This window comes from Ranitomeya imitator, chromosome 3 (genome assembly GCF_032444005.1).
Source record: "Ranitomeya imitator isolate aRanImi1 chromosome 3, aRanImi1.pri, whole genome shotgun sequence".
Lineage (NCBI taxonomy): Eukaryota > Metazoa > Chordata > Amphibia > Anura > Dendrobatidae > Ranitomeya > Ranitomeya imitator.
The window spans coordinates 538285936-538308977 of record NC_091284.1 but is presented as its reverse complement, the minus strand read 5'-3'; the positions used below and the strand labels follow the sequence as shown (position 1 = coordinate 538308977).

General features: G+C 42.3%; 1 protein-coding gene across 2 annotated transcripts in view; it reads right to left on the bottom strand.

The window, feature by feature from the left end:
- The window catches only part of LOC138670461 (gamma-aminobutyric acid receptor subunit gamma-3-like), a 1219385-nt gene that overhangs the window by 453563 nt on the left and 742780 nt on the right, over positions 1–23042 (bottom strand). The window lies entirely within an intron of this gene.

Below are 23042 nucleotides of genomic sequence, written 5' to 3'. Positions count from 1 at the left end.
TATTACTTTATTTAATAGGATAGAAACATAATAAAATACTACACCGCTAATTGGCCTCTATGGTAATCATCGAACAACACTAACAAATCCCGATGTGGTTGGGATTTGTCATAGCCAAAATATCGAATGCAAATTAATTATATAATATAAATTTTATTTCAGGAACGTTGTATAGTCAACTCAAGAAAACTAACTATATGATGGTATACTTGAATGACTAGCTTAATAGCAAATTATCAAAATACCTACTATAACCTTAGGATGAAATATTGTAACACCTGTGCATAAGTAATAAATAAACACAAAATTAACCCCTTTGCAACCACCAATGTGCATTAAAAAGGCAGCCGCTAAGGATACTTATTCGCTCATCGCCATTTGAAAACGAGAATAAGGCTGTAGCGCCCCCAGAGTAGGAAAATCTCTGGGGTATCAGCTACAAGGCGTAGCTGAGACCCGGAGAACATGATCAGGGCTGGATTTTCCAGTGCCCGATCATGTGATCGTTGTTATTCAGTGAACAATGGTGATTACAAAGAAAATGTGTACCCACTATGTCAATGATTTCTCTCTCTTTTGACATGATAAACATGTCAGAGGAGAAAGAAATGACTACCCCTGAGACCGCCCGGTAACTGCTCCATCCCCAGGCCCTCCTGATACCTTCCTCAGCTCGACAACATCTTCCTTGGAAAAAATGGTGGATGCATGCACAAGGTACACGCCGAGATCTTCTGGCTGGCATAAGGCAACAATAGGACATTTTTCCTATTGGTTCCTTTTGATCACTGTGATAGCCCATATTACAGTCACCAAAGTTAAAAAAAATTGTAAATCAAATCCCCCTTTGACACCCCTTAGTTAGATAAAAAATATAAAATAATTTTTTAACATTTTTTCCATTCTTTGCAGTTGGGGTAAGAGTTGGGGTTACGGTTGAAATAGGGGTTGGGGTTAAGGATAGGCTTAGGGTTAGCATTGAGGGTTTTCAAACATAAAAAAAATTACGATATGATGGCTAGTGTTGAGGGCAAGTGCTTACTACTCAAGTTTGCATTGGGTACTCGGATATGCACGAAGTATCGCAGATACCCGCATGTTTTTTCAGGTGTATAACAGCTGCAAAACATGCGGGACAGGGACTCAAACATGGTACTTGAGCACACGTGATATTCGGTGCATACCCAAGTACCCAATGCAATCTGGAGTAGTGAGTACTTGGGCTAAACACTAATGACGATGTATTCAATATGATAACCTAATTTTATCAAATTCTGTGTCCTTTTTATGGTTTAAAATTGCTCACTAAACGTCTGGATGAGGGGTGTGGTTTCCAAAATTGGGTGACTTTTTGGGGGTTTCCACTGTTTAGGCACCTCAGGGACTCTCCAAATGCAACATGGTGTCCATTAATTATTCCAGCAAATTTTACATTCAAAAAGTCAAATGGCGCTCCATCCGATCTGAGCCCTGCCGTGCACCCAAGTAGTAGATTTCTCCCACAAATTAGGTATCAGCATATTCAAGAGAAATTGCACAACAATTTATACTAAAAATGTTTCAAAAATTGTGCTGATGTAAATTAGACATGTGTGAAATGTTCTTTGTTAACTATTTTGTGTTACATAACTCAAATTTAAGGGCATAAGAATTAATAGTTTAAAAATTGTGAAATTTTCCAAATTTTCACCAAATTTCCATTTGTTTCACAAATAAACACAAGTCATATTGAAGAAATGTTGCCACTATCATGAAGAACAGTATGTCATGAAAATATAGTCTCAGAATCAGTGGGATAGGTTGAAGTGTTCCAGAGTTATGACCTCATAAAATGACACTGGTCAGAATTGTAAAATTTGTCTTGGTCATTAAGGGGTTAAACCCTTAATGGTACAGCTGATCTTCCGATGATGGCGGGGGGCCCACTGCTGGCACTGGGCCCCCCCGCCTGCTCAGGGGTCCCTTAGCGATTGTGCGGCAGAGCAGGGAGATCGATTCTCCCTGCTCTTCCACAGAATGTAACTGTATCGGCGTGCTGCGTGTGCTGATACAGTTACAGTAGCGTAGCTCCGGGTGGGCCCCTCAGAGCACCGGGCCCAGGTCGCCCGCACTCTCTGCCCCCCCGGTAGCTACGCTACTGGTCTAAGGTTAATATCTAGTGATGAGCGAGTATACCCGTTGCTTGGGTTTTCCCGAGCATGCTCGTCTGATCTCCGAGTATTTGTTATTGCTTGGAGATATAGTTTTCATCACCTCAGTTGCATGATTTACGGCTTCCAGATACGCTGAATACATGTGAGGAATGCCTGTTTGTTGGGGAATTCCCACATGTATTCAGCTTGTCCAGCATTCGTAAATCATGCTGCTGAGGCGATGAAAACTATATCTCCGAGCAATAACAAATACTCGGAGATCACCCTGAGCAACGAGTATACTCGCTCATCACTATTAATATCTCATTTAAGTTAGATATCAGAGATGAGCAGATCACGCAAAATTCAAATAGCTTTTTTGTGCAGATTTTACCAGAAAATACAGTTAGCAGATAAGTTATTTTCTGGTAATTTAGGGTCACTTATTATGCTTTGGTGTCTTTGCAGACCCCAAAGCATAATAAATGTGAAGTGTGAAAAATGAAAAAAAAAATACTAATACTCAATTTATCACTCACCTGTACATCCCCTCTGTTCATCACCTTCACCCATATGGTCTTCCTCACATTTTATCAAAGCCACAAGCACTGAATCTGTGGCTATGATAAGGCTTGGGACAGTTCTGTGCAAAATGGCATATGATCACGACATCATGTTGCCATGATGTGTAATGTGACATTTTGAGCAAATGTCTGAGAGTATTGTCAAAGCTGGAGGTATTAGCCTAGTTTTAGGAGGTCCGGGGATTCAGTGCCCGGCGGTTGTGATAATAATTAGTGATGAGCGGATATGCCTGCTGTTTTTGATCTCAGAGAATGAGCACACCGCAACTTTCTCAATCCACCATAACATCTCTGCCTGCACCTCGCTCATCAGTAGTTTGTCTGAATCACTGTACTCTACCCTCTCTCAGCACTGCAGCCAGCCCATGGTACCACAGTTGTGGTCAGGTAAACAATTGTTCCCCTTACACATGACAAAGCTAAGAGGATGAACTCCACCATCTCCAATCATTTGGCCATGGAAATGCTGCCTTTCTGCCTGGTATATACAGATGGTTTCCAAAAGCTGATAGCCGCCACAGTCCCCCAGTACCAATTGCCCAGTTGCTATAACTTTTCTAAGAAAGTTGTGCCTTCGCTACACCAGTATGTTGGAGACAACATCACCCATTCCTTGACTAATTCTCTATCTGCCGGGGTGCATTTTGCCACAGCCACTTGGTCGAGTAAGCATGACAACGGGCGTTACATCTCGCTGACTGGGCACTGGCTGACTCTGGAGGCTGTGGGAGCAGGTGCTGCTCCACAAGTCTTGGAATCCCCAAGGCTTGCAGGACAAACCTTTACAATTAACACTCCCTGCACTGCTTCTGACTCCTCTATCTTCTCTAGGGCCCCCACCTGTGCCCTCAACCTCTGCCTTAATGAGACACACATTCCAACAGTGCAAAGCAAATTCCCACCACTTCCTTACTGCGCAGCCAGGGCTCACCACAACCAGGCAGTATTCAAATTGATTTGTCTTGGAGATCGCAGTCATACAGCTGAAAAGATGTGGACAGTTCTCCAGGCTGAGTTTGATCAATGGCTGTCTCCACTAAACCTGCATCCACGTAAGGCTGTGTCTGATAACAGTGCAAACCTGGTGGCAGTCCTATAGAAAGGCAAGCTCACACATGTGACTTGCATGACTAACATACTCAACCTGGTGGTACAGCATTTTCTCCATCACATGACAAATAAGTGCAGCCGGATGTCCCCTAAAGTGTAGACCGCCTAACTTTCATCAAGATGAACAAATCATGGAAATCAAAGGACTTTTGCAACCCAATCGCAGACTGTACAGACTAGGTGGTATTGAATTTTTTAGTGTGATACTTTATTGTCATGTAACTGCACTCTGTGATATCTTTAGTGTGGCATCTGTGCCTGCTGTGGCTGCTGCTGATATTAACAGAAATTTCTGGAAATGTGAACAGTTATGGTTGGTCTACATCTGCTGGGTTAGCTGTACTATTTCTATTCTCGTGACAGTTATTCCATTTCGGTGGTGTCAGATCCTCATTTTTTAAAATGTGAAAACTCCAGGTTGGGTGTCCATATGCTGGATTGGGGGTAGTGGAAGACCTGTCAGTCCCTATTGTACTATTTCTACTCTGGTGAAATTGATGCCAGTTTGCTATTGTCTGCCAATAATTTTTGGAAATGAGAACACTCATTGTTGTGTGTCCATCTGCTGGATTAGATTTAGTGGAAGACCTGTCGGACCCTATTATACTGTTGCTACTGTGGTGAAATTGATGCCACTTCTGTGGTGTAAGGCCCTCATTTGTTTAAATGTGAACACTTCTGGTTGGGTGTCCATCTGCTGGAATGAGTGTAGTGGAAGACCTGTCAGTCCTTATTATACTATTTCTACTGTGGTGAAATTGATGCCACTTTGGTACTTCATGTGTGTTGCCTGTAGCAGTAGGCCTCCAAGACCGATAGGCCTCCACTTCCTTGGATTCAACTACCAGTGTTACTATCCTTAAATTTTTCTGACAATGGTATTCTATGAAACTAATATTTGTGCCACCTGAGTGTGGCTCAGCATGAAAGCAGGTAGAGGTATTGTATCAGGGCTCCCAGCAAAGGGGGCCTACACCGATCCCTCACCCAACTCATCTTACTGTGACATTCAATTGAAAGCTGTAAATGCTGTCCCAGATCCCGATACATCATGCCTGGCTGATTGCTGCAGTGCCATGCTACAGCTTGTACTGTGGGTGAATTGAGGCCACTTTCCTGGTGTCTGTCCCTCATTTGATGTGTTTTGGGGCCGTTATAAGGTGTTGTGCATGCGTTTGTTTTTGCCTCCCATTGACCGCAATGGCATCCGGTTACGTTCGGCAAATATTCGACAAACTAATCAGCAAATATTGCATATTCTACTATGTGAAGAGGACCAAATTGGGATGAGTAGAGTGGCTGGTGAGGTGAGCTGTATGGTAAGTACAAATATTTTTTTTTATATTTTCTAACTTTTTGATGATCCATATGACCATTTGATGGCGAATGCAAATTTTTTAAATAATTGAGTAAAATTTTATTCCACTTTAATTAAATTCGCTCATATCTTTTAAATTTCTCACAATATTTGTAATTAAAACTAAAGACAGTATGCATAATTACAGTTCTGACTAGATAACATATCAAACAGCAGAAAAACGTATTGTGCTATTTGGGTAGGCCAAGGACAAAAAATACAGAAGGCTCATATGTTTAAGCTATATTTACTAGCATGTAGGAAAAAGCTGACGAGCAAAAAGTGCAATGAGGTCTTATCCAATGATAAAAGACAATAATGTGCAGGAAATTGCTCACTTGTTAAAGTTGTGTGTTACACAACAAGGATCAAGCTTAAAGTCGATATCCAGGACTTTGAAAAAAAGGTTGCTACCTACCTTCCTATTGTACCTGGCATTATCGATCACTGGCAAAGACTGGTCACATACTTCTGCTGACCTCATGTCAACAGAGAGGCTCTTTTTGTTACTGTTAACAGGTCAGGGCTATTGGTGTCATTCTGATTGACAGACTACTCACCACTGCCTAACTGGGGGAAGCCAGCTGTTAATCATCATGATGCCAGTAGTCCTGCCTTGTCAACAGGAAAATAAACAGCAGCTCTGTTGACAGGGGGATCAGCTGAATCTCTGCCAGGAGCGATCAATGACTAGTGCAGGGTATAACAGGCCACGTAGTTGCTTCTGTTATCAAGTATATGCTTGTTAGTGCTCAGGTACATTTTTTTTAAAGTCTTGGATATCTCCTGCAAATTTGCCAGCTGCTGCAGTCCCATGGGTTAAAAACCCATTAAAATGTACTGCTGATGGAGATATAAAAGAATGGTCCCGGATACAAAGTAGACTTGATGCGTGTTTATTATCAACAAGCTTCAAAGTTTTTAGACTTCTTTATCAGGATTTACCACAAATAACATAGCTTCATAGTAGCAGACTGAAATAGGCAGTACATTCAGAAGATGCCAAAAAAGATCACATGGAGTGTCAGTGGCTCATCTGTTTGTCAGTATTAATAGAGCTCACAGGGAGGAAAATTAACTCAATGTGATCTTTTTTGCCTCTTTTTGAATGTACTTTCTATTTAAGATTGTATGTGGTTATTTTCTGATGATGAAGTCTGAAGACTTCGAAACACGTTCATAATAGAACCGCATCAAGTCTGGTTTGTATTCTGAATCATTTTTATGGATGTCCGTCAGCCGCACAGATGACCCACCTATTGTTTCTATTCTGATATTTGCTATCGTGTCATTACCTAGTCTATCTATGTCATTTTCACCAGTAGTTGATTATGCAGATGCACAGTGCCTTGAGAAAGTATTCATACCCTTTGAACTTCTCCACATTTTTTCACATTACACCCACAAACTTAAAAGTGTTTTACTGGGATTTTATGTGATTTGCAAAGAGAAAGTAGCAAATAATTGTGAAGTGTAAAGGAAAATGATACATGGTTTTCTAATTATTTAAAACATGTCAATTCGAAAATTGTGACTTGTATTTGCATTCAGCCCGCTGTAGTCTGGTACTCCTAAAAATGAGGAGTTGAAGATGACGTGGCAGGACAGGGGTGGAACGGATTAATATACCTTATTTCAGAAATCTTTCACTACACTGTGTGCAGAATTATTAGGCAAGTTGTAATTTGATCACATGATACTTTTTATACATGTCCTACTCCAAGCTGTTCAGGCTTGAGAGCCAACTACTAGGGTTGAGCAAAACGGGTCGGCCATTTTCAGAAGTCGCCGACTTTTGGCAAAGTCGGGTTTCATGAAACCCGACCCGACCCCTGTGTGGGGTCGGCCATGAAGTCGGCGATCTTCTGAATCTGGTATCGGAATTCCGATCCCGAGTTCCGATATGTTTGCAATATCGGAAATCGGTATCGGAATCCATATTTAAGTGTAAAATAAAGAATTAAAATAAAAAATATCGCTATACTCACCCTCTGACGCGCCCTGGTACTAACCGGCAGCCTTTGTTCCTTCGAATCAGCGCTTGCAGGACCTTGCGGTGACGACGCGGCTTGTGATTGGTCGCGCGACCACCCATGTGACCGCTCGCGCGACCAATCACAAGCCGCGACGTCACCGCAAGGTCCTGCAAGCGCTGATTCTTAGGAAGGAAGGCTGCTGGAAAGAAGCAGGGCGCGTCCGAGGGTGAGTATATACCTAATAGGAATATACTCACCCTTGGCAAAAAGCCAGCTCACCAGGCAGCTACAGCAGGTGCACGGAACTTCCACGTTGATCCACGTAGTATAAATAGAAAGACGAAAAAGGGGGGGGTATGTTCCAGCTCCAAAGTTTAAAATTAAGTCCTTTATTGATACATGATAAAAGCATAAAAGAGCTCTGACAAAGATCTGCAAAGATCGAAACGCGTAGCTCGTTTCCTATTGTGCTGTGGAGAGTTATTCAGCTTACGCTTTTATCATGTATCAATAAAGGACTTAATTTTAAACTTTGGAGCTGGAACATACCCCCCCCTTTTTCATCTTTCTAAGAAAAAATAATGACATGGCCCCCTTGTTCACCTGATCTGAACCCCATAGAAAACCTGTGGTTCCTCAGAAAATGTGAGATCTAGAGGGAGGGGAAACAGAACACCTCTCGGAACAGTGTCTGGGAGGCTGTGGTGGCTGCTGCATGCAATGTTGATCGTAAACAGATAAAGCAACTGACAGAATCTATGGATGGAAGGCTGTTGAGTGTCATCAGAAAGAAAGGTGGCCATAATGGTCACTAATAGTGTTGAGCGATACCGTCCGATACTTGAAAGTATCGGTATCGGATAGTATCGGCCGATACCCGAAAAATATCGGATATCGCCGATACCGATATCCGATACCAATACAAGTCAATGGGACATCAAGTATCGGAAGGTATTCTCATGGTTCCCAGGGTCTGAAGGAGAGGAAACTCTCCTTCAGGCCCTGGGATCCATAGGGATGTGTAAAATAAAGAATTAAAATAAAAAATATTGATATGCTCACCTCTCCGGCGGCCCCTGGACTTCACGCTGGTAACCGGCCGGCTTCTTTGTTTAAAATGAGCGCCTTCAGGACCTGCGAATGACGTCACGGCTTCTGATTGGTCGCGTGCCACCCATGTGACCGGCACGCGACCAATCAGAAGCCGCGACGTCATTCGCAGGTCCTTAATTCCTAGAATTAGGAGTTTTGTGAATGAGAATGACGTCGCGGCTTCTGATTGGTCGCGTGCCGGTCACATGGGCAGCACGCGACCAATCAGAAGCCGCAGGTCCTGAAGGCGCTCATTTTAAACAAAGAAGCCGGCCGGTTACCAGCGTGATGTCCAGGGGCCGCCGGAGAGGTGAGCATATCAATATTTTTTATTTTAATTCTTTATTTTACACATCCCTTTTGATCCGATACCGATACCCGATACCACAAAAGTATCGGATCTCGGTATCGGAATTCCGATACCGCAAGTATCGGCCGATACCCGATACTTGCGGTATCGGAATGCTCAACACTAGTCACTATAGTCACTAATTTTGGGGGGGTTTGTTTTTGTATGTCAGAAATGTTTATTTGGAAATTTTATGTCGTTATATTGGTTTTCCTGGTGAAAATAAACAAGTGAGATGGAAATATATTTGGTTTTTATTAAGTTGCCTAATAATTCTGCATAGTAATAGTTACCTGCACGAAAAGATATCCTCCTAAGATAGCCAATTCTAAAGAAAACCCACTCCAACTTCCAAAAATATAAAGCTTTGATATTTATGAGTCTTTTGGGTTGATTGAGAACATAGTTGTTGATTAATAATAAAAATAATCCTCTAAAATACAACTTGCCTAATAATTCTGCACACAGTGTAGTCCCTAACTGGAGCAATATTTGTGACAATGCTCACCAAGCCGCATGGCACAGTTTAGACACGCCAGACTCACTAAGAGATGTGTGCATCTTACTCCAACACACCCACTGATCAAGACTAGTCTGAGCAATGCTGGTCCTGAAGAATCTGAGCCAAAAATTAGAGATTGAACAGATACTTTTAAATTCAAATTCACCGAAGTTTCCCCCAAAAATTTGGTTGGTGGAAAATAAATTTGAATGATTTGAATATTAAACGGACTCATTTGCATCAACCATTTGGGAAAATCAGAGAAAAATAGCAGTTGCATAATAATTATGGAGCACAGTGTAGAATATACTGATAAAAAATATGTGCCACCAGTGAAGAATCTCTGCTAACGGCCCCTTGCACTTTTCATAAAATAGAATCTAAACCACTCAATATGTCTGCAACGAAAATTAGAAATTAACCCCTTTACCCCCACGTGGTTTGCACGTTAATGACCGGGCCAATTTTTACAATTCTGACCACTGTCCCTTTATGAGGTTATAACTCTGGAACGCTTCAATGGATCCTGGTGATTCTGACATTGTTTTCTTGTGACTTATTGTACTTCATAACAATGGTAAAAATTCTTTGATAGTACCTGCGTTTATTTGTGAAAAAAACGGAAATTTGGTGAAAATTATGAAAATTTCGCAATTTTCCAAATTTGAATTTTTATGCAATTAAATCACAGAGATATGTCACGCAAAATACTTAATAAGTAACATTTCCCACATGTCTACTTTACATCAGCACAATTTTGGAACCAAAATTTTTTTTTGTTAGGGAGTTATAAGGGTTAAAAGTTGACCAGCAATTTCTCATTTCTACAACACCATTTTATTTTAGGGACCACATCTCATTTGAAGTCATTTTGAGGGGTCTATATGATAGAAAATACCCAAGTGTGACACCATTCTAAAAACTACACCCCTCAAGGTGCTCAAAACCATATTCAAGAAGTTTATTAACCCTTCTGGTGCTTCACAGGAATGTTTTGAATGTTTAAATAAAAATGAACATTTAACTTTTTTTCACAAAAAATTTAATTCAGCTCCAATTTGTTTTATTTTACCAAGGGTAACAGGAGAAAATGGACCCCAAACATTGTTGTACAATTTGTCCTGAGTATGCCAATACCCCACATGTGGGGGTAAACCACTGTTTGGGCGCATGGCAGAGCTCGGAAGCGAAGGAGTGCCATTTGACTTTTCAATGCAAAATTGACTGGAATTGAGATGGGACGCCATGTTTCGTTTGGAGAGCCCCTGATGTGGCTAAACATTGAAACCCCCCACAAGTGACACCATTTTGGAAAGTAGACCCCCTAAGGAACTTATCTAGAGGTGTGGTGAGCACTTTGACCCACCAAGTGCTTCACAGAAGTTTATAATGTAGAACCGTAAAAATAAAAAATCATATTTTTTCACAAAAATTATCTTTTCGCCCCCAATTTTTTATTTTCCCAAGGGTAAGAGAAGAAATTGGACCCCAAAAGTTATTGTACAATTTGTCCTGAGTACACTGATAGCCCATATGTGGGGGTAAACCACTGTTTGGGCGGATGGGAGAGCTCGGAAGGGAAGAAGCGCCGTTTGACTTTTCAATGCAAAATTGACAGGAATTGAGATGGGACGCCATGTTGCGTTTGAAGAGCCACTGATGTGCCTAAACATTGAAACCCCCCACAAGTGACACCATTTTTGAAAGTAGACCCCCTAAGGAACTTATCTAGAGGTGTGGTGAGCACTTTGACCCACCAAGTGCTTCACAGAAGTTTATAATGTAGAACCGTAAAAATAAAAAATCATATTTTTTCACAAAAATTATCTTTTCGCCCCCAATTTTTTATTTTCCCAAGGGTAAGAGAAGAAATTGGACCGCAAAAGTTGTTGTACAATTTGTCCTGAGTACGCTGATACCCCATATGTGGGGGTAAACCACTGTTTGGGCGGATGGGAGAGCTCGGAAGGGAAGGAGCGCCGTTTGACTTTTCAATGCAAAATTGACAGGAATTGAGATAGAACGCCATGTTGCATTTGAAGAGCCACTGATGTGCCTAAACATTGAAACCCCCCACAAATGACACCATTTTGGAAAGTAAACCCCCTAAGGAACTTATCTAGAGGTGTGGTGAGCACTTTGACCCACCAAGTGCTTCACAGAAGTTTATAATGCAGAGCCGTAAAAATAAAACAAAATTTTTTTCCCACAAAAATTATTTTTTTAGCCCCCAGTTTTGTATTTTCCTGAGGGTGACAGGAGAAATTGGACCCCAAAATTTGTTGCCCAATTTGTCCTGAGTGCGATGATACACCATATGTGGGGGGAACCACTGTTTGGGCACATGGGAGGGCTCAGAAGGGAAGGAGTGCCATTTGAATGCAGACTTAGATGGAATGGTCTGCAGGTGTCACATTGCGTTTGCAGAGCCCCTAATGTACCTAAACAGTAGAAACCCCCCACAAGTGACACCATTTTGGAAAGTAGACCCCCTTAGGAACTTATCTAGATGTGTGCTGAGCGCTTTGACCCACCAAGGGCTTCACAGAAGTTTATAATGGAGAGCCGTAAAAATAAAACAAAAATTTTTTCCCACAAAAATTATTTTTTAGCCCCCAGTTTTGTATTTTCCCGAGGGTAACAGGAGAAATTCGACCCCACAATTTGTTGTCCAATTTGTCCTGAGTGCGCTGATACCCCATATGTGGGGGGGAACCACTGTTTGGGCGCATGGGAGGGCTCGGAAGGGAAGGAGCTCCATTTGGAATGAGGACTTAGATGGAATGGTCTGCAGGTGTCACATTGCATTTGCAGAGCCCCTAATGTACCTAAACAGTAGAAACCTCCCACAAGTGACACCATTTTGGAAACTAGACCCCCTAAGGAACTCATCTAGATGTGTTGTGATAGCTTTGAACCCCCAAGTGTTTCACTACAGTTTGTAACGCAGAGCCGTGAAAATTAAAAAAAAAAATCTTTCCCCCCAAAATTATTTTTTAGCCCCCAGTTTTGTATTTTCCCGAGGGTAAGAGGAGAAATTCGACCCCAAAAGTTGTTGTCTAATTTGTCCTGAGTATGCTGATACCCCGTATGTTGGGGGAAACCACCGTTTGAGCGCATGGCAGAGCTCGGAAGGGAAGGAGCGCCATTTGGAATGCAGACTTAGATGGAATGGTCTGCAGACGTCACATTGCGTTTGCAGAACCCCTAATGTACCTAAACAGTAGAAACCCCCCACAAGTGACCCCATATTGGAAACTAGACCCCCCAGGGGACTAATCTAGATGTGTTGTGAGAACTTTGAACCCCCAAGTGTTTCACTACAGTTTATAACGCAGAGCCGTGAAAAGTTGTTTTCCTATTTGTCCTGAGTACGCTGATACCCCATATGTTGGGGTAAACCCCTGTTTGGGCACACGGGAGAGCTCGGAAGGGAAGAAGCACTGTTTTACTTTTTCACCGCAGAATTGGCTGGAATTGAGATCGGATGCCATGTCGCGTTTGGAGAGCCCCTGATGTGCCTAAACAGTGGAAACCCCACAATTATAACTGAAACCCTAATCCAAACACATCCCTAGCCCTAATCCCAACAGTAACCCTAACCACACCTCTAACCCAGACACACCCCTAACCCTAATCCCAACCCTATTCCCAACCGTAAATGTAATCTAAACCCTAACTGTAACTTTAGCCCCAACCCAAACTGTAGCCCTAACCCTAGCCCTAACCCTAATCCTAACCCTAGCCCTAACCCTAGCCCTAACCCTAGCCCTAACCCTAGCCCTAACCCTAGCCCTAGCCCTAACCCTAACCCTAGCCCTAAACCTAACCCTAGCCCTAACCCTAGCCCTAGCCCTAACCCTAGCCCTAACCCTAACCCTAGCCCTAACCCTAGCCCTAACTCTAACCCTAGCCCTAATGGGAAAATGGAAATAAATACATTTTTTTAATTTTTCCCTAACTAAGGGGGTGATGAAGGGGGGTTTGATTTACTTTTATAGCGGGTTTTTTAGCGGATTTTTATGATTGGCAGCCGTCACACACTGAAAGACGCTTTTTATTGCAAAAAATATTTTTTGCGTTACCACATTTTGAGAGCTATAATTTTTCGATATTTTGGTCCACAGAGTCATGTGAGGTCTTGTTTTTTGCGGGACGAGTTGATGTTTTTATTGGTAACATTTTCGGGCACGTGACATTTTTTGATCGCTTTTTATTCCGATTTTTGTGAGGCAGAATGACCAAAAACCAGCTATTCATGAATTTCTTTTGGGGGAGGCGTTTATACCGTTCCGCGTTTGGTAAAATTGATAAAGCAGTTTTATTCTTCGGGTCAGTACGATTACAGTGACACCTCATTTATATCATTTTTTTATGTTTGGCGCTTTTATACGATAAAAACTATTTTATAGAAAAAATAATTATTTTGGCATCGCTTTATTCTCAGGACTATAACTTTTTTATTTTTTTGCTGATGATGCTGTATGGTGGCTCGTTTTTTGCGGAACAAGATGACGTTTTCAGCGGTACCATGGTTATTTATATCTGTCTTTTTGATCGCGTGTTATTCCACTTTTTGTTCGGCGGTATGATAATAAAGTGTTGTTTTTTGCCTCTTTTTTTTTTTTTTTTCTTACGGTGTTTACTGAAGGGGTTAACTAGTGGGCCAGTTTTATAGGTCGGGCCGTTACGGACGCGGCAATACTAAATATGTGTACTTTTATTGTTTGGTTTTTTTTATTTAGATAAAGAAATGTATTTATGGGAATAATATTTTTTTTTTTTTCATTATTTTGGAATATTTTTTTTTATTTTTTTTTACACATTTGAAATTTTTTTTTTTTACTTTTTTACTTTGTCCCAAGGGGGGACATCACAGATCAGTGATCTGACAGTTTGCACAGCACTCTGTCAGATCACTGATCTGACATGCAGCGCTGCAGCCTTCACAGTGCCTGCTCTGAGCAAGCACTTGGTAAGCCACCTCCCTCCCTGCAGGACCCGGATCCGCGGCCATCTTGGATCCGGGGCTCGAGCAGGGAGGGAGGGAGGTAAGACCCTCGCAGCAACGCGATCACATCACGTTGCTGCGGGGGGCTCAGGGAAGCCCGCAGGGAGCCCCCTCCCTGCGCGGTGCTTCCCTGCACCGCCGGCACATCGCGATCATCTTTGATCGCGGTGTGCCAGGGGTTAATGTGCCGGGGGTGGTCCGTGACCGCTCCTGGCACATAGTGCCGGATGTCAGCTATGATAGGCAGCTGACACCCGGCCGCGATCGGCGGCGCTCCCCCCGTGAGCGCCGCCGATCGTGCTGGACGTACTATCCCGTCCATGGTCATAGGGGCCCACCCCACATGGACGGGATAGTATGTCCGATGTCAGAAAGGGGTTAAAAAATAAAATCATAATGTTATACAGCCCGGCAGCCACAATTCTATGATGTGGTAATTTCAACATGTTGAAACTGGTGGAAGGACCTCTTTAACCCCTTCACTCCAAAGCCTGTTTTCACCTAAGTGACAGGGCCAATTTTTACAATTCTGACCACTGTCATTTTATGAGGTCATAACTCTGAAGCGCTTCAACGGATCCTGGTGATTCTGACAATGTTTTCTCATGACATATTGTACTTCATTATAGTGGTAAAACTTCTTCGATATGACTTGCATTTATTTGTGAAAAAAACAAAAATTTGTTGGAAATTATGAAAATTTAGCAATTTTCAAACTTTTAGTTTTTATGCCCTTAAATTAGAGAGTTATATCTATATATTAAAAGAGGTCTGGATACACATGATGAGAGCATTATACTGCCTCTGTACAAATCCCTAGTTAGACCGCACATGGAGTACTGTGTCCAGTTTTGGGCACCGGTGCTCAGGAAGGATATAATGGAACTAGAGAGAGTACAAAGGAGGGCAACAAAATTAATAAAGGGGATGGGAGAACTACAATACCCAGATAGATTAGCGAAATTAGGATTATTTAGTCTAGAAAAAAGACGACTGAGGGGCGATCTAATAACCATGTATAAGTATATAAGGGGACAATACAAATATCTCGCTGAGGATCTGTTTATACCAAGGAAGGTGACGGGCACAAGGGGGCATTCTTTGCGTCTGGAGGAGAGAAGGTTTTTCCACCAACATAGAAGAGGATTCTTTACTGTTAGGGCAGTGAGAATCTGGAATTGCTTGCCTGAGGAGGTGGTGATGGCGAACTCAGTCGAGGGGTTCAAGAGAGGCCTGGATGTCTTCCTGGAGCAGAACAATATTGTATCATACAATTATTAGGTTCTGTAGAAGGACGTAGATCTGGGTATTTATTATGATGGAATATAGGCTGAACTGGATGGACAAATGTCTTTTTTCGGCCTTACTAACTATGTTACTATGTTACTATGTTACTATGTTATATCACATAATATAGTTAACAAACAACATTTCCCACATGTCTGCTTTACATCAGCACAATTTTGGAAACATCTTTTTTTTTGTTAGGGAGTTATAAGGGTTAAAAGTTAACCAGCGATTTCTCATTTTTGCAAAACCATTTTTTTTAGGGACAGCCTGTTAGGGGTCGAGTTCCCTCTTCTGCACAGGGGGAATCTCGAGCCACCTCTGCTGCGGTCTCCCATTCTTGTCCAGCCGCAGTGGAGTCTGCTCAGCAAAGACGTCAGTCCCAGCGTCTTGCTCATTCTCACTCTGTTCTGAGAGTTACTGCTGCTTCTCCAGTCTCTGCCATTAAAGTCAGTGCTGGTCAGCAGCGAGCGGACTTCTCTGGGACTAAGTCCTTGTCTGCACGTACTGAGCATGCCCAGGGTAAGATCTCCCGTTGGAGATCGAGGGTCATGTGTTCAGGCTCTGCAGCACATTCCATTGGTCCTCTTGGCAGGTCTTGGAAGGGCAAAAGTGCTGTTACCACTTCCTGTGCTGCAACTATATAAACTGCGCATGACCGCACGGCCATGCGCTAGTATTGTCTAACAATTGCTAATGTGTGTATGTTGTGAGTGCAAGTCGTCCTTGGATACCCCTACCCTATTGAATGTCTGTTCGCGGAAGGTGTATGGTTGCTATCTAGCGCCCGACTTAACCTACAGCACGAATCACACATTACAGCGTCCAGTTGCTGTGACCGCCAGTACGGCGCCGTGCACTTCCTCTGTGCTTTCCTTACCCAAGCCTGGGTGGTTAGTGGCGTTCGTCAGTGCGGCACTGCATGCACTCTTGTGCCTTAATATTATTATTCAGTTTCCTTACACACCCAGTTGCAGTGTTGTGCCAGCAAGGGTCTAATCGGACTTCAATCCTAGTTGGGGTTGAGTTCGCTGACTACTTGCTCGTGCTTTATGTGCGGTACCGCGGTCCTGTGACTTAACAGGATTGCTTCTTTCACGCTGGGTGAGGTTTAACCCACGCATTTATACTTTTGTGTACCGCCATATAGTCTGCAAATTGCTAGCAGCAGGTTTTTACCTGCACGGTGGACCCCGGACTGCGAACGCACCTATATCATCTGTCTTGGTGCGTTCCGCCAGTCCTAACACAGCCTCACACTTGAAGTGACTTTGAGGGGCCTATATGACAGAAAATGCCCAAAAGTGACACCATTCTAAAAACTGCACCCCTCAAGGTACTCAAAACCACATTAAAAAAGTTTATTAACCCTTCAGGTGCTTCACAGGAATTTTTTGAATGTTTAAAAAAAATTGAACATTTAACTTTTTTTTAACAAAATTTTTACTTCAGGTCCAATTTGTTTCATTTTACCAAGAGTAACAGGAGAAATTGGACCACAAAAGTCGTAGTACAATTTGTCCTGAGTACGCCGATACCCCATATGTGGGGGTAAACCACTGTTTGGGCACATGGCAGAGCTCGGAAGGGAAGGAGCGCCATTTGACTTTTCAATGCAAGATTTGCTGGAATTGAGATCGGAGCCCATGTCACAATTGGAGAGCCCCTGACGTGCCTAAACAGTAGAAACCCCCACAAGTGACACCATTTTGGAAAGTAGACCCTCTAAGGAACTAATCTAGATGTGAGGTGAGCACTTTGAACCTCCAAGTGCTTCACAGAAGTTTATAATGTAGAGCCGTAAAAAAAATTTCATATTAATTTTCACAAACAGTGATCTTTTTGCCCCAAATTTTTTATTTTCCCAAGAGTAACAGGATATATTGGACCCCAAAAGTTGTTGTGCAATTTGTCCTGACTACGCTGATACTTTATATATGGGGATAAACCACTGTTTGAGCGCATGGCAGAGCTCGGAAGGGAAGGAGCGCCATTTGACTTTTCAATGCAAAATTGGCTGGAATTTAGATCGGAACCCATGTCGCATTTGGAGAGCCCCTGACGTGCCTTAACAGTGGAAACCCCCCAGAAGTGACCCCATTTTGGAAAGAAGACCCCCTAAGGAACTTATCTAGATGTGTGGTGAGCACTTTTAACCCCCAATTGTTTCACTAAAGTTTAGAATGTAGCCGTGTGAAAATTAAAAAATCATTTTTTCTTTCTACAAAATGATGTTTTAGCCCGCAATTTTTTTTTCCCAAGGGTATCAGGAGAAATTTGACTACAAAAGTTATTGTCCAATTTGTCCTGAGTATGCTGATACCCCATATGTGGGGGGATACCACCGTTTGAGTGCATGGCAGAGCTCGGAAGGGAAGGAGCGCCGTTTGAAATGCAGACTTAGATGGATTGGTCTGCAGGCGTCATGTTGCATTTGCAGAGCCCCTGATGTACCTAAACAGTAGAAACCCCCCACAAGTGACCCCATATTGGAAACTAGACCCCCCAAGGAACTTATCTAGATGTGTTGTGAGAACTTTGAACCAACAAGTGTTTCACTACAGTTTAGAACGCAGAGCCGTGAAAAAAAAAAAAAAAATTTTCCACAAAAATAATATTTTAGCCCCCACGTTTTTATTTACCCAAGGGTAACAGGACAAATTGGACCCCAAAAGTTGTTGTCCAACTTGTCCTGAGAACGCTGATACCCAATATGTTGGGGGAACCACTGTTTTGGCGCACAGGAGAACTCGGAAGAGAAGGAGCACTGTTTTACTTTTTCAAAGCAGAATTGGCTGGAATTGAGATCGGACGCCATGTCGCGTTTGGAGAGCCCCTGATGTGCCGAAACAGTGGAAACTCCCCAATTCTAACTGAAACCCTAACCCCAACCCTAACCCTAGCCCCAACCCCAACCCCAACCCTAACCATAGCCCTAACCCTAGTCCTAACCCTAGCCCTAACCCTAACCCTAATGGGAAAATGGAAATAAATACATTTTTTTAAATTTTATTATTTTTCTCTAACTGATGAAGGGGGGTTTGATCTACTTTTATAGCTTTTTTGGCGGATTTTTAGGGTTGGCAGCTGTCACACACTAAAAGACGCTTTTTATTGCAAAAAATAGTTTTTGCATCACCACATTTTGAGAGCTATAATTTATCCATATTTTGGCCCACAGAGTCATGTGAGATCTTGTTTTTTGTGGGACAAGTTGACGTTTTTAATGGAACCATTTTCGGGCAGATGACAATTTTTGATCGCTTTTTATTCCGATTTTTGGGAGGCGGAATGAAAAAAAACCAGCAATTCATGAAATTCTTTTAGGGGGGGTGTTTACACCGTTCCACATGTGGTAAAATTAATAAAGGAGCTTTATTCCTCAGGTCAGTACGATTACAGCGATACCTCATTTATGTAATTTTTTTATGTTTTGGTGCTTTTACACAATAAAAACTATTTAATATAAAAAAATAATTGTTTTTGCATCGCTTTATAATAACTTTTTTATTTTTCTGCTGATGATGCTGCATGGCAGCTTTTTTTTTTGCGGGACAAGATGACGTTTTCAGCGGTACCATGGTTATTTATATCTGTCGTTTTGATCGCATGTTATTCCACTTTTTGTTCGCCTGTATGATAATAAAGCAATGTTTTTTGCCTTGTTTTTTTTTTTTTTTTTGCGGTGTTCACTGAAGGGGTTAACTAGTGGGATAGTTTTATAGAGTGGGTCGTTATGGACGCGGCGATACCAAATATGTGTACTTTTATTGTTTTTTTTAATATACATAAATAAATTGATTTACTGGGAAATGTTTTTTTTTTTTCTTTATTTGGGGATTTTTTAAATTTTTTTTAATACATTCTACTTTTTTTTTTACTTTCTACCATTGTCATCACTGTATTAGATCAGATCGTTGCTCTGACAGTGTGCATAGCACACTGTCAGAGCAACAATCTGACAGGCCAGTTTAGGTGGCTTTCCGACACCTGCTCTCAGCAACTCTCAGCAGGCGCCGGCTAGCCAGGTCATTTCATGACCCAGAAGGAGTCCCGCGGCCATCTTGGATCCGGGGACTCCTTCCAGATAACCAGAGCAACGCAATCTCATCGCGTTGCTCCGGTGGGAGAGCGCAGGAAGCCCCCATCCCTGCGCGATCCCCCTCTATGCCGCTGTCACTACTGACAGCGGCATCAGAGGGGTTAAATGCCCACGATCAGCGCTAGCGCCGATCGTGGGCATTGCTGCGGGGTGTCACCTTTCATATACAGCTGACACCCGCACCCGATCACCGCGGCGCTCAGCGCAAGACCGCAGTGATCGGTGCGCCGTACTAGTACTGCGCTGCCGGCACTGCATTTGTGTAAGCAGCAGTACGGCGCATGTCGCGAAGGGGTTAATTATTTTATTTATTTTTTCTGTGGAATTTAGTTTTTTTTTATTTAGGTTTTTTTTAATGAATGGGCATGTTTTTCAATGTGCTGAAAACTGCAAACATTTTGCTGTTGGAATCCAGTTTAATGTAAGCCAATCAAGAATTGGCATGAAATTAGACAAAGTGTCAAAGATGTGCCAAATTATCATACAGCATGAGCTACTGGGATACGTTAGGCAAATCTAGTGAAATTCCAAGCTCTCTAAATTTAGAACAGTAGTAATAAATAGTGTTGAGCATTCCGATACCGCAAGTATCGGGTATCGGCCGATACTTGCGGTATCGGAATTCCGATACCGAGATCCGATACTTTTGTGGTATCGGGTATCGGTATCGGATCCATAGGGATGTGTAAAATAAAGAATTAAAATAAAAAATATCGATATATTCACCTCTCCGGCGGCCCCTGGACATCACGCTGGTAACCGGCCGGCTTCTTTGTTTAAAATGAGCGCCTTTAGGACCTGCGAATGACGTCGCGGCTTCTGATTGGTCGCGTGCCGCTCATGTGACCGCCACGCGACCAATCAGAAGCCGCGACGTCATTCGCAGGTCCTCAATTCCTAGAATTAGGATTTTAGTGAATGAGAATGACGTCACGGCTTCTGATTGGTCGTGTGGCGGTCACATGGGCGGCACGCGACCAATCAGAAGCCGCGATGTCATTCTCAGGTCCTAAAGGCGCTCATTTTAAACAAAGAAGCCGGCCGGTTACCAGCGCGATGTCCAGGGGCCGCCGGAGAGGTGAATATATCAATATTTTTTATTTTAATTCTTTATTTTACACCTCACTATGGATCCCAGGGCAGGAAGGAGAGTTTCCTCTCCTTCAGACCCTGGGAACCATCAGCATACATTCCGATACTTGATGTCCCATTGACTTGTATCGGTATCGGATATCGGTATCGGCGATATCCGTTATTTTTCGGGTATCGGCCGATACTATCCGATACCGATACTTTCAAGTATCGGATGGTATCGCTCAACACTAGTAATAAATCTAACCCAGTATGTTTTGAATTGATTTATGCTCTATCATCTGTCTTTATGGATTTAACATTACTTTTCACAGTTTTCATTTATTAAAATATATATTTAACAGTACATTGAAAGTAATAGTTTTCCAGTTCAAGTCAACAGTCATATGTACTGGATTACTAAATATTTAAAAGTTTAAAAAATTGTCTGTTTGATGAATTAACACTTTACCCTTTGCATTCATCTGTAGACATACAGAAGGTTTAGTAATCCCCGGAAAAACATTTTTTTCTCTTAAATGCTATATTTTATGATAGAAATGTATGTTTTTGTTAGCAAAATGTAAAAATGACCCATGATATAAAAGTTAGAACTAGAAAATGTATATTCGTGTGTGAATATTTGCATGTGTGTTGTGTGTATATATCTACAGTAGTATAATTTCTCCTTGCGGAGATTGACATGCTAAGCATGCCGAGATGAGGAGACTTAAAGCCACAATGCTCCTCTGGGAAATATGCTAATTATGCAAATTGTCTCCTCAAAGAGGAAGAGGTGGCACTAGAGTTCTAGTTCTCTTCCTCTCTGAAGTGACAATTTGCATAATTAGCATATGTCTACAGTGGCATGTAAAACGTTGGCACTTCTGGTTAAAATTACTGTTATTGTGAACAGTTAAGCAAGTTGAAGATTAAATCATCTATAAAAGGGCAAAAGTTGAAGATGACACATTTTCTTTGAATTTCAGGCAATACATATATACAGTTTAAACCAAAAGTTTGCATAAACTATATAAAAAGACACATATGTATGTTTTTCTCAATATCTGACATGAAATCAGAATAAACCTTTCCCTTGTTAGGTCAATAAGGATTACCATAATTATTAATATTTGCCAAATGCCAGAATAATGAGAGAGAGAATGTTTTAAGGCCTTTTATTAATTTATTAAAATTATTATTTTTACTTATTAGTCCAAAGTTCATTTCTGGTGCCAGAACTATACCCGGACTTGAACCAGAACTCCAACCATATATCATTGGGGATCCGACCTTTGGAGCTGGAAAATTTCTCTGTCTCATACCCAAACTATAAATTGGACTTTCGGGAAAAGTCTGTGGTTAGAGTTTAGCATCAGACACTAGCTGTCCGGTACGAACCCTGAAATTTACACTTCTGGTTCGCTCATTTCCACCCATAAACTGTAATTCAAACCAAGCTTTTAGCAGTTGGGAAGCACATTTGGCTCCAGAATGAATTGATAGTCTTGAGATTTCATTGCTCAATCACAGATTCAAGACTCCCTGTGCCAGATGCAGTGTAGTCGCCACAACATATAATTATGCCTCTTCCATCTTTCACAGTAGGCGACTTCACCTTTTACCAACATCACCAACATCTTGTGCCCATAATTTCTGTTGCCTGGAAGTCAGAAGTTACGTCACAAGAGCTTATTGCAACTCTATGATAGCCTGAACAAGGCTCTAATAGAGATGTATCGAAAAATGACCTCCGACGTGCTGCACAAAACACTGGAGCTGCCATCAGGTCACTTGTCACCAGAGACTGATGGGAGCGACAATGGAAAAGGACAAATGTGGTGACTAGAGTTGAGCGACCTTGACCTTTTTAGAGTCGAGCCGGGTTTCGCGAAACCCGACTATCTCAAAAGTCGGGTCGAGTGAAATCGGCCGATTATGACGTAAAGTCGGGATCGACCGAAACACGAAACCCAATGCAAGTCAATGGGGCAGCATAGTCTGCAGTGAGTGGGGGCCAGGAAAACACCTAGAGTGCCCATTTTAATGTCAAAACCATCCATTCTTCTTAATGAAGCTTGTCAAGCGTAATTTACCTTATAATAATTGGAAGGCATTTGAAATTGGGGGTCATTTGGCTAAAGTTGTGGTGGGTAGGGCTGGTTCAAGTAATTAGTGGGCCCAGGACATCTGGACCACGTCACGGCAGTGGAGCAGGGAGAGGTAAGTATTTCAACTTTGCAAGTGCTGTGAACCTGAGCAAGCAGGGGGGGCCCACTCGTTGGCATTGGCACTGGCACAGGGCCCCTCAAAGTACAGCGGTGTGTTTGCACGGCGGGGGCGCCTCCCACCAGCAGCAACACTTTTGCGTACTATGAGAGGCCCTGTGCCAGTGACGTCGCCAACTAGTATTCCTCCCCCCCACCTGATGAAGGAACCTGCACTTTCATCTGCACCTTCCTCTTTGTC